The sequence below is a fragment of the Lathyrus oleraceus genome, chromosome 5 (assembly GCF_024323335.1).
Source record: "Lathyrus oleraceus cultivar Zhongwan6 chromosome 5, CAAS_Psat_ZW6_1.0, whole genome shotgun sequence".
NCBI lineage: Eukaryota > Viridiplantae > Streptophyta > Magnoliopsida > Fabales > Fabaceae > Lathyrus > Lathyrus oleraceus.
Genome location: NC_066583.1, coordinates 204,355,443 through 204,377,066, shown reverse-complemented (window position 1 = coordinate 204,377,066; position 21,624 = coordinate 204,355,443).

The following is a 21,624-nucleotide window of genomic DNA, read 5'->3' as shown; positions in this document are numbered from 1 at the left end:
AAGATGAATGAAGTAGGTTCCTTAGCTCAACACAGCTCCAGCTTCAAGAATTATCAAACTGCCATGGGAGAAGCTTGAATGCAACAGTCACGAATCTTCAATGATTTGGCCAATGTTTTGTGCAACAGTTCTTCAACAATACCTGTAGAGGAAGATCAACACAAGTACCAGCAAAGAGAGTGAAGAAATTCAACGGAAAAGTGAAAAAAGTTTGAAAAGAAATTGAGAGAATTTGATGAATTTTCTGTTTTGGATCTGAAAGAATGAATGTGATTATGTGTTTCTGTTATGCTTAAGGCTTTATATGATGTACTAATCCAATTTGTTAAACAAGATTAGCAAGAATGATGTGAATTAGTGAAATGCAATTTCATGTGATTTGGCAAAAATGACCTTTTCCAATTATAACCAATGTAACAGTGAAAATGCAATGGAGGAAAGTCCAATTTGCTGTTTAGAATGTGTTGGAAATGGTTTGAAATGCAAATGACATGTATTTTTCAAATTGACTATTTTTCCCACCAAAATGCAAAATGAACACTTGAAAAATGGACTTTTGCTATGATGATTTTTGATGAAATGTGATGATGCATCATGAAAGTTCATGTCAAATGTGGTTTGCTCAAAAAAAGATCACCCAATTTGGCCTTTCCATTCAAAAGTTATGGCACTTTGAATTTCAACATTTTCTGAAAATGATTTGATCATAAATTGCCAACCACACATGAGAAATGAGTGTTCTTGGACTTTTTGGAAAGGTGAGAACAAGATCTTCAACTTTCATGTTGGACAAAATTCCATTTGAAGCTTTTATGATGATGTAAATTTGAGGAGAAGAACTTTCCATTTTTGGCAGTTTCCAATTACAGGTCACCTGCTATTCTAGGAAACTTTTCATCTGACTTCAAATTCTTCAATCTTGATCTTTGAAATGTCAAATGAGACTTGTATGGACATGAATGAAGCCTTTCAAACCATCTCCCACCTTTAAATCCATAAAATCATGCACAGTTGACCACAGTTGACCATAGTTGACTTTCTAGGGTTTCAACTGAAATTCAGCTTGACTGATGACTTCTGAGCATCCAATCTTTGGCCAAACCACTTCACAATGATCACATAATCATATGAACTTGATAAACCAACCCTAGGGCTTTGTCTCAATGGAAATTGCACATGCTTGCTTGATTGACTGATTTTCTTGACCGGTTGACCTAATTCTGTCTGAGGACTTGCACTTGGGCCAAGGACAATGCAATGCTATGTAGTGGACTATGTTATGTTAATGACCTAATATGAAAATGTATGTACAAGAGGTAGGTGCAAATTTGAGGTGCTACAAAGTGTACGGAGAGTCTTTGAACTGATTCTATTTTAGTGAATTTCCTTCCTGGCTTGGTAGCCCCCAGATGTAGGTGAGTTGGACCGAACTGGGTTAACAAGTGCTTGTGTATCTTGCGTTACTTTTCTCTATCTTTATTCTGTTTGCATTACTCAGATATCAGTGTCGTAACATTACCTTCGACATCTCATATCTGATACCAGAATTTAAATTGGTATCAGAGCAGGCATCCTGCTCTGGTTCTGGGTGAGATCTAGGGGCAATACTTTCTGGTACAATGGAGAGAGATAGAGGATCTGTTCACAGGCCACCAATTTTGGATGGTTCTAACTACGACTATTGGAAACCTCGAATGGTAGCCTTTCTAAAATTTCTTGATAACAAGGCTTGGAAGGCTGTGTTGACAGGCTGGGTGCACCCTGTAGTTACTAAAGAAGGAGAAGCCACTGTTGAGAAAAAGCCTGAAGAACAATGGTCCAAGGAGGAGGATCACCTAGCCCTTGGAAATTCTAAAGCATTGAATGCTATCTTCAATGGAGTGGACAAGAACATCTTCAGATTAGTAAACAACTGTGAAGTAGCTAAAGATGCTTGGGACATTCTCAAAACCACTCATGAAGGCACCTCTAGAGTGAAAATGTCCAGACTACAGCTGCTCACCACCAAGTTTGAAAACTTAAGGATGAAACAAGATGAAAATATTCATGAATTTTGCATGAGTATCCTTGACATTTCCAATGCCTCTGGAGCTTTGGGAGAAAAGATGTTAGATGAAAAGTTAGTAAGGAAAATACTCAGATCACTCCCCAAGAGATTTGCTATGAAAGTAACAGCCATAGAAGAATCTCAAGACATCTCAAATATGAGAGTTGATGAGCTAATTGGATCCCTCCAAACCTTTGAGATGGGAATATGTGATGGAGCTGAAAACAAAGCCAAGAGCATAACATTCATGTCAACCACTAAAGAGGAAGATGAGGAAGGTGGTCAAGATTTTGATGAAGATCTAGCAAATGAGATAGGAATGCTAGGAAGAGAGTTCAACATACTGATGAAAAAGGTAGATGTGAGAGCAAAGGGCAATGTCAAGAACTTCGCATCTGACATCAGTAAATCCAACAGCTTTGGTAAGAAAACAAGGTCTGAAGAAAAGCCCAAAGAAGTTCAGTACTATGAGTGTAATGGGTATGGTCATATTAAAACTGAATGTGGGACATACCTCAAGAAACAAAAGAGGAGTCTTGTTGCCTCTTGGTCTGATGGAAGTGAAACAGAAGAAGCTACAAACCATGTGACTGCATTGACAGGAAGATGGGGATCTGAGGAAGAGTCAATTGATGATGAAAGAACCTTTGAAGAGCTGGCCACTACCTACAAAGAGTTGTGCCACAAAAGTGCTGGAGTGTGCAGACAAGTTGAATGCTAGAAGAAAGTGATAGCTCAGCTGGAAAATGAAAAGGAAGAGTATGTGGAAACCATCTCAAAATTGAAGACTGGAGTTGTATTCTTAAATTCCAAACTAGATGAGATGACTAAGTATGTAAGAATGCTTAACAATGAATCTGCCATCTTAGACAAGATTCTCCAGACTGGCCAAATAACAGGAAACAAATCTGGCATTGGATTCAAGGCTGAGTGCAGTTACACTGGGTGCAAACCAAAATCCAAACCTAAGTGCAGCCATGTTAAAAGTAGACCTGAGATGTCACATCAGTTGTCACAATAGCAGAAAGGGAAACATCAAATATGGAGATGCCAATATTGTGGGAAATTTGGCCACCTGAAGCCCTTCTGCTATAAGCTATATGGTTATCTTGGCCCTGTTCAGTCTCAATATCAATCAAGATCCAAGCATCATAGGACTATCAACAAAAAGCAATGGGTTCCTAAGACAAAGGTTACAAGTCTAATAGCCCACACTTCCCTCAGAGTTTCAGCCAAAGAAGATTGGTATTTTGACAGTGGTTGCTCCAGACATATGACTGGGAACAAAAATATGCTAACTGAACTTCACCCTCATGCCATGAGTTATGTTACCTTTGGTGATGGTGCAAAGGGTGAAATTAAGGGAATGGGTAGACTGGATTGCCCTGGAGTTCCTGACCTTGACGATGTCCTACTAGTTAAGGGATTAACTGCTAATCTTATAAGCATCAGTCAACTGTGTGATCAAGGTCTGAATGTAAACTTCACCAGAACTGAATGTCTGATTACTAACAAGGAAAATGAAGTGATCATGAAGGGAGTTAGGTCCAAAGACAACTTCTACATGTGGAGCTCTCAAGAAACTGGATACTCTTCAATGTGTACCTTAGCCAAAGAGGAAGAAGTGAAGATATGGCATCAAAGATTGGGCCACCTGCACCTTAAAGGTATGAAGAGGATCATATCAGTTGAAGCTGTTAGAGGAATTTCCAACTTAAAAATTGATGAAGGAAAAATTTATGGAGAATGTCAAATTGGAAAACAAACAAGGATGTCACACCAGAGGCTCAGACATGACACCACTACCAAAGTCTTGGAACTCCTTCATATGGACTTGATGGGACCCATGCAAGTAGAAAGCCTTGGTGGGAAGAAGTATGCATATGTGGTGGTGGATGATTTCTCCAGATACACCTGGATCAATTTTATAAGAGAAAAATCTGATGTATTTGAAGTCTTTAAGGAGCTTTGTCTGAAACTTCAAAGTGAAAAAGAAAGTCTTGTTATCAAAATTAGAAGTGATCAAATGAAGGAGTTTGAGAACAACAAATTTGCTGAATTCTGCTCTTCAGATGGAATACATCATGAGTTCTCATCTCCCATCACTCCCCAGCAAAATGGTATGGTGGAAAGAAAAAATAGGACTCTTCAAGAATCAGCCAGAGCTATGATTCATGCTAAGAAATTGCCCTACCATTTTTGGGCTGAAGCCATGAACACAGCCTGCTATGTTCACAACAGAGTGACATTAAAGAAAGGGACTCCCATAACCCTTTATGAAGTCTGGAAAGGAAGAAAACCTAGAGTCGAATACTTTCTTATATTTGGCAGCAAATGCTATATCTTGGCTGATCGTGAGCAAAGAAGGAAGATGGATCCCAAAAGTGATGAAGGAATATTTTTGGGCTATTCAACAAACAACAGAGCTTACATGGTCTTTAATTCCAGAACTAATGTATTGATGGAATCCATTAATGTTGTGGTTGATGACCAACAGACTGATGTCACAGACGATGTCGAGACATCTCTGAATGATTCTCCAGCTGACTTCTCAAACAAAAATAAGGAAGAAGAACCTCCTTAAGCTGAACCTGAAGATGACAAAATCAACAAGGGACCCTCTATCAGAATTCAGAAGGATCATCCCAAAGATCTTATCATAGGAGATCCAGATAAAGGAGTCACTACTAGATCAAGGGAAGTGATCTCACATGGTTGATTTGTGTCAAAGATTGAACCCAGAAATATCAAGGAAGCCTTGACTGATGAGTTCTAGATCAACGCCATGCAAGAGGAGTTAGGCCAATTCAAGAGGAATGAAGTATGGGAATTGGTTCCTAGATCTGAAGGAGTAAATGTCATAGGTACAAAGTGGGTATATAAGAATAAATCTGATGAACAAGGGGTTGTTACTAAAACCAAAGCTAGATTAGTAGCTCAAGGATACACTCAAGTTGAAGGACTAGACTTTGATGAAACATTTGCTCCTGTAGCTCGCCTTGAGTCCATTAGATTATTGCTTGGAGTGGCATGTATTCTGAAATTCAAATTGTTTCAAATGGATGTAAAAAATGCCTTCCTGAATGGCTACTTAAATGAAGAAGTATATGTTGAACAGCCTAAAGGATTCACAGGTCTAAATCTTCCACAACATGTGTACAGATTGAAGAAAGCCCTCTATGGGTTGAAACAAGCTCCTAGGGCTTGGTATGAGAGACTCACAGTGTTCCTCACTGACAATGGATATAGGAAAGAAGGTATTGACAAAACTCTGTTTGTGAAGAATGAAGGAGGGAAGCTCATGGTGGCACAAATATATGTAGATGAAATTGTATTTGGTGGAATGTCAGAACAGATGGTTGAACATTTTGTTAGACAAATGCAATCTGAGTTTGAAATGAGCCTTGTTGGAGAACTGACCTACTTTCTTGGGCTACAAGTTAAACAAATGGAAGACTTTATCTTTCTATCTCAAAGCAAATATGCCAAGAACATTGTGAAGAAGTTTGGCATGGAAAATGCAAGCCATAAAAGGACACCTGCTTCTACTCATGTGAAAATCTCCAAAGACGAAAATGGTGTCAGTGTAGATCAGAGTCTATACAGAAGCATGATAGGTAGTCTGCTATATCTCACAGCAAGCAGACCTGACATTGCATTTGCTGTAGGTGTTTGTGCTAGGTATCAAGCTGAACCAAAAGTCAGTCACATAAACCAAGTGAAGAGAATACTGAAATATGTCAATGGCACCAGTAACTATGGGATATTGTATACTCATGGATCTGGATCCATGCTGACTGGTTACTGTGATGCTAACTGGGCTGGAAATGCTGATGATAGGAAAAGCACATCTGGAGGATGCTTCTTTTTGGGGAACAATCTGATTTCATGGTTCAGCAAGAAACAAAACTGTGTATCTTTATCCACTGCTGAAGCTGAATACATAGCAGCTGGGAGTAGCTGTTCTCAACTGGTCTGGATGAAGCAAATGTTGTCTGAATACAATGTCACACAAGAAGTCATGACATTATACTGTGATAACCTGAGTGCCATAAATATTTCCAAAAATCCTATTCAACATAGCAGGACAAAGCACATTGACATTCGTCATCACTTCATTAGAGAACTTGTAGAAGAAAAGATCATAACTCTGGAGCATGTCAGTACTGAAAAGCAATTAGCAGACATTTTCACTAAAGCTTTGGATGCCAATCAATTTGAATGTTTGAGGGGGAAGTTGGGGATCTGTGTTCATGAGAACCTATAGCATGCAAAGGAGTTTGGGTTTGTTCATCCCAGAGGATATTTCTGACTGGATGAAGTGTGTTGTGGCAAAGACTGGTCTAGTGTGGCTGAAGATATGTGGATGTTGAAGTTGTTAATGGTTTTTATGGCAGTCCTCATTGATGCCTGTTTGTAATATTTTGGGCTCTTAATGAGTTCCTTAGATTTGTTCATCATCTCAGATATCACAGCTGTGTATGATGATGGTTTGTACTTCCTGAATACTATGTTTTAACATTCTTAATGTTATAACATCTGATCTAACATTCTCTGCTAGGCTAATAGACATTTATTTTGTCTGATTGGTCACCTTTGGTCAATTTTGACTAAAAAGGGGAAGAAGTGTTGATGTGGAAGCTGTTGTGGAAGTTGTGAGATGTATATAGCTGAAGGACAACTATTATTGAAGGAAGTGCACAGGTGTTAAAACAAGAATGTTGTTCTGTTTACAGATGTCAAAGAGGATGTCTGAGATGGTGCACAGGTGTTGATGTTGAAGCAGATGTCAGAATGACATTCTGGATGGTACAGGTGTTGTGGTTACAGTAGCTGTTATGTTCATGGAAGATGCTTGATGTGTGCACAGATTTAGGGGGAGAAGGAGTACCCTTGTGCATTTGTGTGTCTTACTAGTTGCATCCATAACTAGTAATTCTGTTTTTGTTGCACAGATTTAGGGGGAGGAGAAGTACCCTTGTGCATGTGTGTATTACTAGTAACTAGCTAGTAATTGTGTTGCTTCTGCTGCTGTTTAAACTACTGTTATGTTGTTTAACTACTGATAGTTTACCTTGTAAACAAAAAGAACAGATATATGTTTTAGCCAAAATTTGCCAAAGGGGGAGTTTGTTGATTCTTAATATTGGCAGCATTTTTGGTAAAACAAAGAGTGTTCACAAGATGTTATGTGTGATGTCTTAACATGAGATATCCTATGTACCTGCTGGAGTTCAAGAACATGTTCATGCAGGATTATATCAGAATGTCATACACAAGGTCATGGCATCTGATATGATGTACCTACTGGAGCTTAAATGAAAGACATGTTCATGTAGGATTGTTTCAAGATGTCATACACAAGGTCATGGCATCTGATATGGTTATACCTGCTGGAAGTTATAAAAGGAATTATTGAATTATGCAGGATTTTTCCAGGATGTCAGACCCGATGTCATGACATCCTGTACACAGAACATTCAGTGTGAATGTCTGGTGTTTTGTGATTGCACAATTAATGGCAATCTATGTATGATTGAAGATCTGATTAGCTGGCGCATTCAATCATGGATTACAACCTGATTTACTTATTTTCCAAGGAGATCTAACCAACTGTTATAAAAAGATTTAATTGGAAAATAGATTTAGGGTTTTCAAGATGTCCAGCCCAGCTGAAAGCTTCTATAAAAAGGGACTTAGAAAACCTGTTTTACAACACAACCAATACTGAGCGAAATATAGAGAGAGAGCTAGGGTTTGTGTCTGTTTAGTCGTGAGATTTGTAAGCCATTCAAGTCATCTTTTGATGATTGAATTGGACTAATTTGTGGTTGTAATTTGTCACTCTAAAGCTGTTAAGCAAGATTGTGTGTCTACTTGATCAAAGTTGTGAAGCAAGATCAAGAGTGTGTCTTCTTGATCAAAGTTGTGAAGCAAGATCAAGAGTGTGTCTTCTTGATTGAAACTGTGAAGTAAAATCAAGAGTGTGTTATTGAAAAGTGTTTTCTTTTCTCAAGGGATTGTTATTTAAGATCACAGGTGTGATTGTAGGGAAGTGAGTGAGTTCTCATATCTAAGAGTGCTTAGGTAGAAATTGCACGGGTAGAGATTAGGTGAGAAAGACTCTAACTTGTTGAAGTGTACGGAGAGTCTTTGAATTGATTCTATTTTAGTGAATTTCCTTCCTGGCTTGGTAGCCCCTAGATGTAGGTGAGTTGGACTGAACTGGGTTAACAATTGCTTGTGTATCTTGCATTACTTTTCTCTATCTTTATTCTGTTTGCATTACTCAAATATCAGTGTCGTAACATTACCTTCGACATCTCATATCTGATACCAGAATTTCAATTTCGATGAACATTTTCCACTTGTTTGGATTGGCCTTAATGTCTCTCCTTGTCAGTATATAACTTATAAATTTTCCCAATTGCACTCCGAAGGAGCACTTGGCAGGATTTACGCGCATATCATACCTCCTGATTGATTGTAGGATGTCCTTCAGGTTGTCAGCATGGCTATGTTCCTCCCCTATTTTAGTAATCGTGTCATCGACATATACCTCCAGATTCCGTCCTATGTGATGGAAAAATTGCGTCCATAAGTCATTGGTATGTAGCGTCAGCGTTCTTGAGGCCGAATGGCATGACATTGTAATAGTAACTTCCATGGTTTGACATGAAGGAGGTCTTAAGAATGAGCAAGGGATCCGTTCGGATATGATTGTATCTCGAGTAAGAAACCATAAAACTTAACATACGATGACCCGTCGATTAGAAGATTAATTTTTGGCAGCAGATACAAATCTTTGGGGTAGGCGACGTTCAAATTCATAAAGCTTGCAGACATGCACAATTTATTATTGGCCTTTAGTACCAATACTAAGTTAGCTATCCAAGTGGGTTATTTCGTTTTAGTGATGAATTCGACGCTGGATAGTTTTTCCACCTCTTCATCAATGAAGGCCCTATTTTTCCTCGCCTACCTTACTTTTCCTATGTGCCACTAGTTTGGTGGAGGAATGGATGGCAAGGAGATGGATTACGACTTTTATGTCTATACCTGGCATGTTAGAGGGGGCCCAAATGAACAAGTCAATATTCTTTTTGAGTCAGTCGACTAGGTCCCTCTCCTCCCTTGCAAATAAGGAAGTGTTTATCTTCATAACTTGATAGGCGTGAGGACCATTTTGAACTTCCTTCAAGTCTTGCATGGGCAGGAGCCTTTCTGCCTCTGCATCCAATCTGGGGTCCCAACCCTCGATGTTAGTATTTGGATCTTCGAGAAGATGGGAATCAATCAATGTGAGCTCTTACCTGGCTGCCTCTAGGCTGCTTAGATAGCATTCGGTGGCCACTTGTTGATCTCATCTGATGGTGCCCAATATTACATGTAAGAGGGGATATTTCAAGGTTAAATACCAGGTTGATACGACCTCTCATAGGGTGTTTACAATTGGATGCCTCGGGATGATGTTGCAAGGTGACGTGGTATCTACGATTAGGTAGTTGACGTTAATGGTTTTGGTGTTAGCTCCCTCGTTGTAGGTAGTTTTTAGGGTCACATAGCCCTATATTTGTACATGTTCGCCAGATAATCCTATCTGAGAGTCGTTGAACCTCTGTATATCATCCAAATTTAGTTGTAACTTCTGGAAGACGTCCCAAAACATGACATCAATGGAGCTACCTATATCTATCAAGACACACCTGATATGCCAAATTCCATTTTGAACGGTGATGACCAATGGATCATTGTCGTGAGTGTAACACCTCAAATTTGCACCCTACCATTGTACATACATTTTCATCATTAGGTCATTAACATAGCATAGTCCACTGCATAACATTGCATTGTCCTTTGCTCAAGTGCAAGTTCAACTGGCAAATTAGGTCAAACTGGTCAGGAGATCTGGTCAAACAAGCAAGCATGTGCCATTTTCATTGGGACAAAGCCCTAGGGTTGATTTATCAAGTTCATATGGTCTAAGGATCATTGTGAAGTGGTTTGGCCAAAGATTGGATGCTCAGAAGTCATCAGTCAAGCTGAATTTCTTCAGAAACCCTAGAAAGTCAACTCTGGTCAACTGTGCCTGATTTTATGGATTGGAAGGTGTGAGATGGTTTGAAAGGCCTCATTCGTGTCCATATAAGTCTCATTTGACATATCAAAGACCAAGGTTGAAGATTTGGAGGTCAGATCAAAAGTTTCCAAAAATAGTAGGTGACCTGTAATTTCAACTGCCCAAAATGGAAAGTTTTTCTCCTCAAAATTACTTCATCATACAAGCTTCAAATGGATTTTTGTCCAACATGAAAGTTGAAGATCTTGATCTCACCATTCCAAAAAGTCCAAGAACTTGAAATTCCCATGTGTGGTTGGCAAGATATGGTCCATTCATTTTCAGAAAATGCCTAAATTCAAAGTGGCATAACTTTCACATGGAAAGGCCAAATTGGTTGATTTTTCTTTGAGCAAACCACATTTCATATGATCTTTCATGGTGCATAATCACATTTCATCAAAAACTCTCATAGCAAAATGGCATTTTTCATGTGAATCCATTTGCATTTTTTGGCATGACATAGGGATTTTGAGAAATACAAGCCATATGCACATGGGACCTTTTGCAATACATCACAAATGATATTTTGGACTTGCTTGAACCAAATTTGAACTGATATATGGACTGGTTTAGAGAAAGGGCATTTTGGCCACTTTGATTGAAAATGCACATTATGTTAATCACTTCCATTTGCCTAATTGAGATTAATTTTGGGGATTAGTGTGAAGTATAAGTGCCTAATTGTAACTGTTTTTCATAATCAATAATCATTTTTCAGATCCAATCACAAAAACTCACAAATTCTCTCAAATTTTCACATTTTTTACATTCACTTTTTCTTCAATTCATCAAGATTTCACCAAATTTTTTGCAAGTTCTTTGTAGATTCTTCATGTGCAGGTGATTCTAAAGTTCTGTTTGGAGCATTTGAAGCAAGAATCGTGGCCAATTCCAACTGTTGCAAAGCTCACTCTCACATGGCAGTTGGTGAATCTCATTGATCCAAGCCTCGTTGAGCTGAATTTTCATCATCAATCATCTTCTTGAGCATCATACCACATCTGTTTTCATAAATTGGAGCAAGAAACGCACGGATTCACGAGCTGCACATCAATAAGGTTGGAAATCAAACCCGTTAATTCATGCAATTGTTATATGGATTCGATAGTGCCTTGAACGTAGAGTAATTTGGCGTTTGAATCATGCGTTTTCATCCACTAATCACCAAGATATTTGGAATCAAAGATTGTATGTCCAAACTATTTCTGTTCGATTCTCTTTGTACGTTCACTTATAGACAAAACCATGGCCATATTCGTGATCCTGAGTGAGAGACGGAGAGAATGGTATACGGTTTGTACGATTTGGTGCAAAAATGTTCATAACAGAATCTGGAATGAAGAACAAATGAGGAACGCGATGAACTTCTTCAATTTTCTGGAAAAATACCGTGTTTGATCCGTTGCCATGGCCTTCGCGTTCAAATACCTGTTTCCCGCCGGATCCGTCCATTCACATGAAGCCACCGCATTAATGAAGCTACGTCGTTTAGGCCCTGGACGCGTTTATTACAAAAATGCCATTCAGATTAAATTAAATCCATTTAAAACTTAAATAAACATTTCATTATTTCACAAAACTTCTAAAAATCATAATAAATCCAATTTTCATTCAAATTGAATGGGAATTTTTGCATCCATCTCCAAATTGTCTCTAGTTTTTTTTAGGCATAGTAGTCAAAGTTGTGCCTGGTGAATTTTTGACTTTGCCTAGTGATCTTGTTCATGTATGCATTTGATGTATGTTTCACCATTTTTAACATGAAATCTTGATGCCTTAGCCAAAATGCATGAAATTTTATAGGCTTGTTCTTGGCTCTTTCCTGGTGATTTTGGTATATAGTTTGCTAATTTTGGATGTATGGTTTGCAAGATATGATGTGTTGAAGTTGAGTGTGACAATTTGTGTCACACTATGTTATGTTGTGTTCTTGAATTTTGTTGCCTTGCCTATGCTTTGCCAATTGCTCTCAAATTTTGCATGTGATATCATCTGTATGCCTAGTTTTGCCTTGATTTTTTGTAGGATGTGTTGAGCCATTTCCTATTTGATTGGGATTTTTGCTTGCTGTTTAGACATTTTAGGGTTTTGCTTGAGTGACTGCCTTACATGCTATGTGAAATGCTCATACCTTATCATATGAAGATGAAATTTGATGGAGTGATGCCTAACATGTTCAATGTCATTTTGGTTTTGGTCCCATTCATTTCTCATGTTTTGGCACTGTTTTACATTGGCTTGAAGTTGATGCTTATTTTGCTACCATGTATGAGCTTGCTTGGATTTCTGTTGACTTTATGATTTTCATTGACCTACTTCCCTTTGTCCAACTGAGCTGAAATTTGGTATGCTTAATATGTTATGGATGCTGTTTGATCTTGATTTTTTTGAGAATTAATTGAACTGTTTTGATGTGGATTTGATTGTGCTCATTCTGTTTGGTCCTTTGAGGTTCCAATTTGCATGTCTTGTGCTATTTTGCTCATGAAATGATAATGATGAATGATATGAACATGAGACCAATTGTATTCTCTTCTTAATTGATTTATCTTGGTTGTGATCATTTTTCACTTGCTGTTTTGGATTTTTGAATTCATTTTGGCCCTAGTCATGGACTAGTGGTTTGTGATCTCACTTTTGAGTTGTGTTTCAGGTTAATAGCACAAATGGCCTATGCTTGATGATGTGCTTCCATTGGAATTGACTTGTGCCTTGTATATAGCTAATTTGGACTTTATTTTGCAGGAGTTTGATATTTGAGTTTGAGCCTTAATGGCTTGCACCTTTGTGCATTGGCTTGTGTTTGTCTGTATATAGTTGATTGTGAACCATTTGCTGTTTAATTCTGTGATTGGTATACTGATTGTATTTGATTGATTTCAGGTACATTAGTTGCTAATATTGCTTTGCTTTGCTTGATAAGAAATTTGCATTGAGGTAGAATCTCTTGTCTCCATGTAGTCTGGAAGACCTGGCCTGTTACTTGGCCAGGCAACTGTCTGAAGTCCTCCTTAAGAGGCGATGTTTGTGATTGTTTATTTTTGTCCCCAAGCAGGTAAAGACCTTCTGATAAGGCAATTGGCAGAACCCAAGGGATGTGCAATCCATCCCCTGCTATTCTGTTGAGTCATCCCTCTGCTCGCACCACTGTGTTGATGCATTGGGATACAAGCCCAAGATCTTGTACAGTGTACAGTGTCCGTGTCTTAAGTGTAGAAGGGTTCCCACTTTCTGGACCCACACTTCATTGTCTGAAGCTCTCCCTGACCAGGGATTAGAGCTGTGAAGTCTTATCTTCACTCTCCTTTCATCAGCTTCACCTTGGCTCTCAATGTCAAGGTTAAGAGCTACCTTTCACCCTGTACAGATGGCTTGCTCTTGCAGCCCCACCCTTGTTTGAGCCTCACTTGTGTGCATATAGTGTGTGCTGTTTGTGTTTGTTTGCTATTGCTTGTGCTTTAGGATAGGCTTGCTTCCTATGCAAGTTAGCTAGAAACCTTGACTTAGGGATGATTTTGCATGATAACATCTAGGCTCGAGTTAGTCTCCCTAGTTGTGTCTCCCTCTGTTATCTGGTTAGGCTAGCCCTGTGTCCCTTCGGAGGGGAACTACGTCGCCCTGATCCTCATACCAGATGAGGTACATAGGCAGGAGATGAGCAGATCTCTCCGGGCGCCTGTGTCTTTGTTTTGTGTTGTTGTGTGCTTGGAAGCTGATGTAAGTCCATCGAGTGGCATTCGGGTTCTAGTGTGGGTTTGTTGGTTCGGATGCTGATGTAAGTCCAGTGATTGGCATTCGGGCTCCACGTTTGCCTTCTTGTGTGTGTTTTGGTTCGGATGCTGATGTAAGTCCAGTGATTGGCATTCAGGCTCCATGTTTGCCTTTGCTTGTGTTTGTTTGTGTGCGTGTTAGCCGAGCTACGAATGCTCTGATTCTCCTTCGTCCGAGGAGATACGTATGCATAGGACGCGACATCCTAGCGAGCATGTGTTTTTTCCCCGGTCCGAACTACTTTGACTCTGATGTCTATGCTTGATAGACTAAGTAGGCCCAGGATGCGATATCCTGCCGAGTCCGTCTTGTTTGTTCTCTTATGTCTCTTTCAGCCAGTGTGTGTGTATGTTTGAGCAGTGTTTTAGAAACCATTTTCCTTCCTTTTGTGCGTGGATCCCGTCGAGTACGACGGATGCGTAGGGATGCTAATACCTTCCCTTCGCATAACCGACTCCCGATCCCATTCTCTTTGGTTGCGAGACCATGCTTCTTCCAGGTTTACTCTGAGCGTTTCCTTTCCCTCTTTTGGGATAAATAACGCACGGTGGCGGCTCTGTTGTTCTTGTTTTCCCGCCGGTTTTTCGCGTAATGCGACAGCTGGCGACTCTGCTGGGGAAATGCTAGAGAAGTTGACCTGTGCTGGTCCATCTTCCCCGAGCGAGTCTCTCCTAGCGCTCTCTAGGTTAGGGCTTTGGTTGCTATCTACTGTTATTTATTGCATTCGTTTCATTTACTGTTTGCATTCAATGTGTGCATTAATGTTTGCATTCATTCATTTCATCTGCTGTGCTGGCTGTGTTTTCTCTGATTGGGGGTGGGAATTACTCGAGGTAAAAGGCCCAATACCCAGGCTATGAGTGAAATCTAGGAAACCTAGGAATAGAGTGATTCATGGGAAGCGGGTGGTATGCGCCACTTAGCGGAACATTGATATCACGAGCAGTTCAGACTCTGATGGGGTATTATCGGTGCATACATCTGGTGTGCACAGGATGATATTCTTGAAAGGGTTGTTTATCCTGCGTTTCTTTCGACCTTACCCCGGCCTAGATGACACCGTGAGTGGGGAGGGAATGATCATTTTAACAGGTACAGATGGTGACTGTTGCTGACTTGTTGGTGACTGGTTGGTGACTCTTGGTACTGATGGTGACTGTGAATTATGGACATTTATTTCTGGGACGCCGGAGTTCTGTCCGTGGTTTATCAGCGGGTTCCGTTTATTTCGGATCCCCAGGTTGAATTTGAGAGTACCTGTTCAGAGGATCTGGTTGTCATCTGTTCAGAGGATGTTCCTGTGATGATAGTGATGTAATCTCCAAGTTCCGTTTATTTCGGAACCCCCCAAGTCGGATTTATGGTGACTCAGTTGACCGTGACTGGTTCAGAGAATGGGTCTTCAGCTGACTAGATGCCACAGTGACCTGCATTCATGCATTCGCATCGGTCTCATTTCGCATTCATCTGCATTCAACCCATGTCTATCCGTACTCAGGGTCCATTTTGATTAAGATTCCGGTTGAGAGACATCCAGATGTCAGATTATTATTGATGAAAAATTATCTGTCTCAGTGACGCTAGAATCAAAGGACAGATATTCCTGGTACGGGTAGACACTGCATGTGTGAGTCATACTAACCCATTTGCTGTTTTGTAGGTTTCAGTATTCAACCCGTGCGCATAGCTCGTTTGCTCAGATATCCTGCTAGGAGGCAACAAATCCAACTGATGGATCTTCCCAACGCCGACATCCTTGAACTGAAAGAGATGGTGAGGGATTTGTTCAGTGTTGTGCAAGAGCTTGCCTTGGGGAAGAAAGCCATGGCCAAGAGATTGGAAAGGATTGAGAAGTGGCTGATCAAGGAGAAAGTTCAGGGAAAAGCTCCATCATCCGAAGTGACAAACCCCTCTGACTCTGTAGCAAAGAAACTCTCTGGCAGTGGCCTGCTCGAGAAAGAGGTTGAGTCAAGCAGTGTGCCAGCAAAGAAAGAACGCAGTAAAGATCGTTATCATCCTTATGCTGCTGCCGTAACCACTCCTGTTGGTAATCCACCCGTACCACCGCAACAACCACCACCTCAACAGAAGGCACCGAGAGCTAGGAGCCAGGTGAAGAAGAAAAAGGAGGAGCGTCAGTTCGAGGAACCACCTGTGACCTACACCCTTTTGTTCAGGAGATTGAGGGATTTGGGGTTAGTCCGGCCAAGGATTTTGATTCCCATAGCACAACAGAAGAGGCCTGCACACTATGATGAGAATGCCAGGTGCGAGTTCCATTCTGAGGCACCCGGGCACAGTGTTGAGGTTGTAGGGCTTTCAAGCATGTCGTCCAGGACATGGTGGACTCCAAGATCATCAGCTTGGCACAGATCATGGATGGGGATGTCAACCCTGTACCCAGGCAGGGTCCTGTAAAAGTGAAGATGGTGAAAAAGGTCAAGAAAGGAATAGAGATGACTGAGGAAGATCAGTTAGAGGTTCCCAGGGCTGTGGTCCCAAAACCTCTGATGCAGGATGGAGCTTTCCTTGTTATTGATAATTGTTGTGCGGCCGTTGCCACAGAGGGGTGTGTATTGATGAGAAATACTACCCAGAAGATGACAGAAGTGGAAATGGATAGTGAAAAAGTTGAAACACCCAGTCCAGCAATTGAAACCATTAAGGTAGAGAATGCTGTTATTGGGAAAGAGAAAAAGCTGTCCATTTCTTCCTATAAACAAGCTCTAGAAGTGGTGAAGAACAAAGAGGCCCGAGGCTGGGGAAGGATCATTGACATAGTGGTAAAGGCAGACATGTTCGGGATTGGTTATCCATATCAAGAGTCGTCTAGACCAAACAGAGGACGTCGTCCACCGTACATCTTCGTCAGTGCAGGAATGCTGAATTCTGATCATGCTCGTTCAGTGAGTGAAGAGATTGACCATGACCGCGAGCTTGAGGCGTGGATAAAATCGTGCATACCAGAGAATTGGAAAGCCTCCGAAATCACCACTGTCACTCATCCTGAGATGTAGGATTTCTGGTTTTATTTTGTTTGCATGAAAGCCATGCGTTTTGCCCGAAACGTAATGGTCCATTGTAAGGGTCATCTCATGTGTTTCATTTTGCAACATTTCGCATCAGTAATAAATGGATGTTTTTTGTAATTAAAAGCGGTGTTCCCTGTTTTTCATTTTTTGCAGTTTTAAAAAATAAAAATGGCAATGTTTTTATTCTCTTTTCTTTTGATTCATTGGGTTCCGACCACAAAACTGATTACCCTCCTGATCTCATCGATAACAATTTGGTTACACCTCCATATGACTTCGACACTCCGATCTATCATGCCGAAGAAGAAGGCGAAGAAGATTGTGATCTGCTGGAATTAGCCAGGTTGTTGAAACAAGAGGAGAAGGTGATTCAACCATACGAGGAGCGAGTCAAGATGGTAATCCCAAGTACCGCCGAGGTCAGAAGGGAAATGAAAGTTGAGGCCATTTCAGAGGCATGTCAAGAACGGAATGGTAGCCCTGTTGAAAGAGCAGGTTGATATCTTCACCTGGTTGCATCAAGATACACCAGGGTGGAATACCCATGTTGGGGGGCACGAGCTACCATCGAGAGAAGACTATCCTCTAGTGAAGAAGAAGGCCGGTGCCACAGATCAAAGGGCTACGGTGACTTTGTTTCATGATATGACTCATCGTGAAAGCGAATGCCATGTTGATGACATGATGGCAAAGTCCCAAGCAGAAGAGGGGCATCCGGTGGATCAAATTGTTTGACAAATAGAGATAACTCATACTGTTGAATTCGAATTAGCTCACTTATGGAGTGTTGTCCGGTAAGCTGCCGAGGCTTATTATGAGCGGATAAGAGGAATCGAGGTTTTTCCTGCAAAAAAAAAAAAAAAAAAAAAAAAAAAAAAAAAGAGAACAGTGCAAGGAACGCCTGAACCTAAAACAAACAAAAAAGAAAAAATCAAATGGTCAGGTGGAATGATGACTGCCAAGGGGCATGGAAAGGAAAAAATAAGTTGCAGGAACCTCTGATTCTGGTGCCCTCCGTGGAAGAAACAACTGTTAATCTGGTACTTGACAGCCCTCAAGGGGTCTATGAGGTGCGTATTGTGTCAGCATGACGAGTCTTGTCGAAAAGAGCATGCAATTTACCTAAGCAAAAAGTTTATCGACCGTGAAACAATACACTCACTGCTCGAGAAAACTTGATGTACTTTGGCATAGGCTGCTCGCCAACTGAGACAGTATGCTGGTTCATACCACCTTGTGGATGTCCAAAATGGATTTGATTAAGTATGTACTTGAGAAGTCAGCATGGATCGGACGGGTTGCGAGAGGGCAAATGGCGTCAACTGAATACGATATTCGGTATACCTCCCAGAAAGCAATCAAGAGGAGGGTATGGTATGGTTATCTCGCCTAACAACCCATTGATGATTCTCAACCGAGGAAGTTTGAAGTCCCTGATGAGGACATCTCGAGGTACTCAAATCAAAAGATTGAGAGTGACCGATCCCGGAGGAAGGGCCTGACCCTGAATCCGAACGGGTTCTGATGTCTGATGGGGAGAGTTTAAAGTGAGTGAGCTAGTGCTTCCCCGATAACATTTGAACGCACCAACGATGGTGGCTGAGTACGGAGTTGGTATCCTGAGTGTCGTACTTCGGCAAGTGCATCACTGGGGCAACGCCTTTCTCACTCAGATATGGGATGAAGGTTGTACTACCAGTTGAGACTCAGATTTCGTCGTGGGGTCCCGTTGGACGTAAACTTGATAAAGGATGAGTGGATAAGGACTCAGTATGACACGTTGAGCCGGACCGAGGAGAAAAGGGCTGACAGTTACTTGTCATGGGGCAGTTATACCCAGCAAATGAAGCGGGTTGTTAACCGAGAAGTGCGACCTCGGGGGTAGCATGGAAGAGATATGGTGTTGAAAAGGATCCTTCCTCCTCAAGACGATCGTGGGGCAAGTGGATAAACAGTTATGAATGTCCCTTCGGGGTCGAAAAGGTCTCCTCTGACAGAGCCTTGTGATCGATGACCACGAATGGTGAAGATTTTCCATTCCCTGTGAATGCGGACGCAGTTAGAAAATACTTCGTGAAAAAGAGACCCGCTGGACAAAAAGAATAACAGAGTCCAGGCAAAAAAGGGCATCCTGGCGAACCAAGAAAAAGAGAAAAGGTTCGGGCAAAAGTTAGGGATAATAAAAGAAAAGAACTGTACACCCGGCAAGTTGAAAACCCCCACAAGGGCAACTTGGGCAAAAAAGGGTATCCCTGTGGACTGAAACCCGAAAGGGCGGTCCAGCCAAAAGAGGGATTGAAACGAACAACTGCGTCTAGCATGATCGTTTGTGCTTTGGTTAAGACATCATAGCTAATCTCCGACAGAGATCGATTGGAAGCGTCTTGTTCATAAGGCCGAAAGTGCGGAACGTCTTGAGGACATATGAGGTGTAACCGAGTTGGAACCCGATGAGATCACGGTTTCACATTGCCATTAGGATAGATTTTTTCCTTTTGTGCACAATCACCTCTTTCCAGGGTTTGCTTCCTGTGTATTGCTCGGTTCTGAGCCACTTTTTTGTTTCAGTCAATAAATGTGTTCAGTCAAATAGTTTGTTTTTGTTTTCATTACCGCTTTGATTATGAAAACATCCGTTCATTTTTGATAAGAATATTTGCATTTTGAAACATAGAGGTCCCTTCCGATGCATGCTTATAAGATTGAAATCTGGAAATCTTATTCGGAAGTTTGAGCGACCAAGATGTTGAAGTGTTGGCACGCCTGGGGCACGCTTTTATCTAACAATCTCTTGTGCAGGTACTGTGAGATATCTTCATTCGCTGGCAAGTAGTGATATGAAATCTTTTGACAAAAGAGATCCCTGCAGAGCCCGACCAGGGGCAATGGATAGACGAACAGTGAAAGGACGGTAAGGGATTACGACGATGATCCTGGAAGGTTAACCAAGAAGACTCTTCAAAGTCTACGGACTGGAAAGTTTGTATGAATCCCAGGAATTCGATCTTCGTGGGATGAATCAGAAAAGTCCAGACGAGGCTGGGAGTTCTCAAAAGTGGAAAGACGACACTGTGGGTGGACGATGGATGACGCTGTTCGACGACTCGACAGGCGTTCCGTACCCGATAGGCTGTATCCCCAGTGGGTGTGAGAGTGTTAGTTCCCTAACAGATTTGAGATCAGTGTCTCCCCAGCAAGTCTGAAGGTTACTGCCTTCCCAGCAGAGCTTGTGTCGATGGTTTTCCCTCAGAGAGGTCCTCAAGCGGATCGGGTTCGGAGAAAATCATCCCCAGTAGAGACAAGCATGGGTTGCCTCCCCTAGCAGGGTAATCTCCAAGCAGTATGGGTTCGATGGAGGTCATCCCCAGCAAGGTTTGTCTTTCCCCAGCAGGGTGGAAATTGACGTGGTAATGAGATCCTCAGCGCAGTTCCTGGAGTTCCCCGGTATTGTCTCTGAAAGGGACGTGTTTTTATGCATCCATCATTTAGATAAGCATAGCATATTGCATCATTAGTGCATAGCATTTCCATGATCATGGGGCATTGTGTAAAATAAAGGGAACTCATGCATCAACATTGCAAACATATCCATTAGCCCTCGGCCGTGGTGACCAGCCAAGATTGGGTTGTCAGAGAAGAGTTTAGCATCGCGCCATTGGATCGACTTCAGAATTGGGTTCCCAACAAGTGACTCCTTAGTTGAGTAGGTATTCCCAGCAGTGTTACTCCCCGAAGGTGGCAGCATCTTGCAAGCTTGGGTCAGTTCCCTTAGCAGGTGTGGGTGTGTCTGATCTCTCCATGTAGAGTCTACCCCTTAAGCAGAAAAGTGTCTACCATTTCCTTCTGCGCTCCCCACTGAGTTAGATCCTCGTGGATGACGGTTGTTTCCGTTCCCTCCCTGCACATCTAACGGGATGGGTTTCCCTATTGAGTTCTTTCCTCATTAGGGTGGGTCTTGAGTCAATATGCCTTTTTGGATCGATCCTAAATTGGCATCTTGGTGGTTTTCTACCTACAAGCCGGTAGTTGTAAAATCCCACTTTCATCCCCTAGCAGAGGTAACCTTTGTGGTTCATTCTGTTTGTTGCCCTCTACCTACAAACCGGTAGTTGTAAGTCCTATCTTTGTGGTTTTCTACCTACAAGCTGGTAGTTGTAAAATCCCACGTTCTCCCCTTGGTGGAGTTAACCCTTTGTGCTCTTCCTAGTTGATGACGGTTACTGTTTTCGTGAGTTTCTGCCTACAAACCGGTAGATGTAATCCCCTCTTTGAAGTTATCAGTACCCAGTTTGCGGTATTGATAGTCTTGTCCCCTCTGGATACTTGCCTTGATCAAGCAGTATTGTCCCCAGTGGATCTTCCCCTTCCTTTTGGATACTTGCTCCGAGTAAGCAATTCTATCCTGGGCGGGTCCTCTTTCATTCACCATTTGCTGGTAGTGTTTGTAGTTTACCCTTTGGATTGGTCATCTTTGCATACCTATTCCTGGTACCCCGATGCCTTTCTGTTTGGTCGTTTATCCATTTAACAACCTACAACCCGGTTATGGATAATCTTCCATGCGAGTGTGTTATCTACGTTTCGACGGCTATAGACAATATATCTCATGCACTCTCTGGTCAGTCTTTTGATTGTTTTCTCCAGCAGAGTAA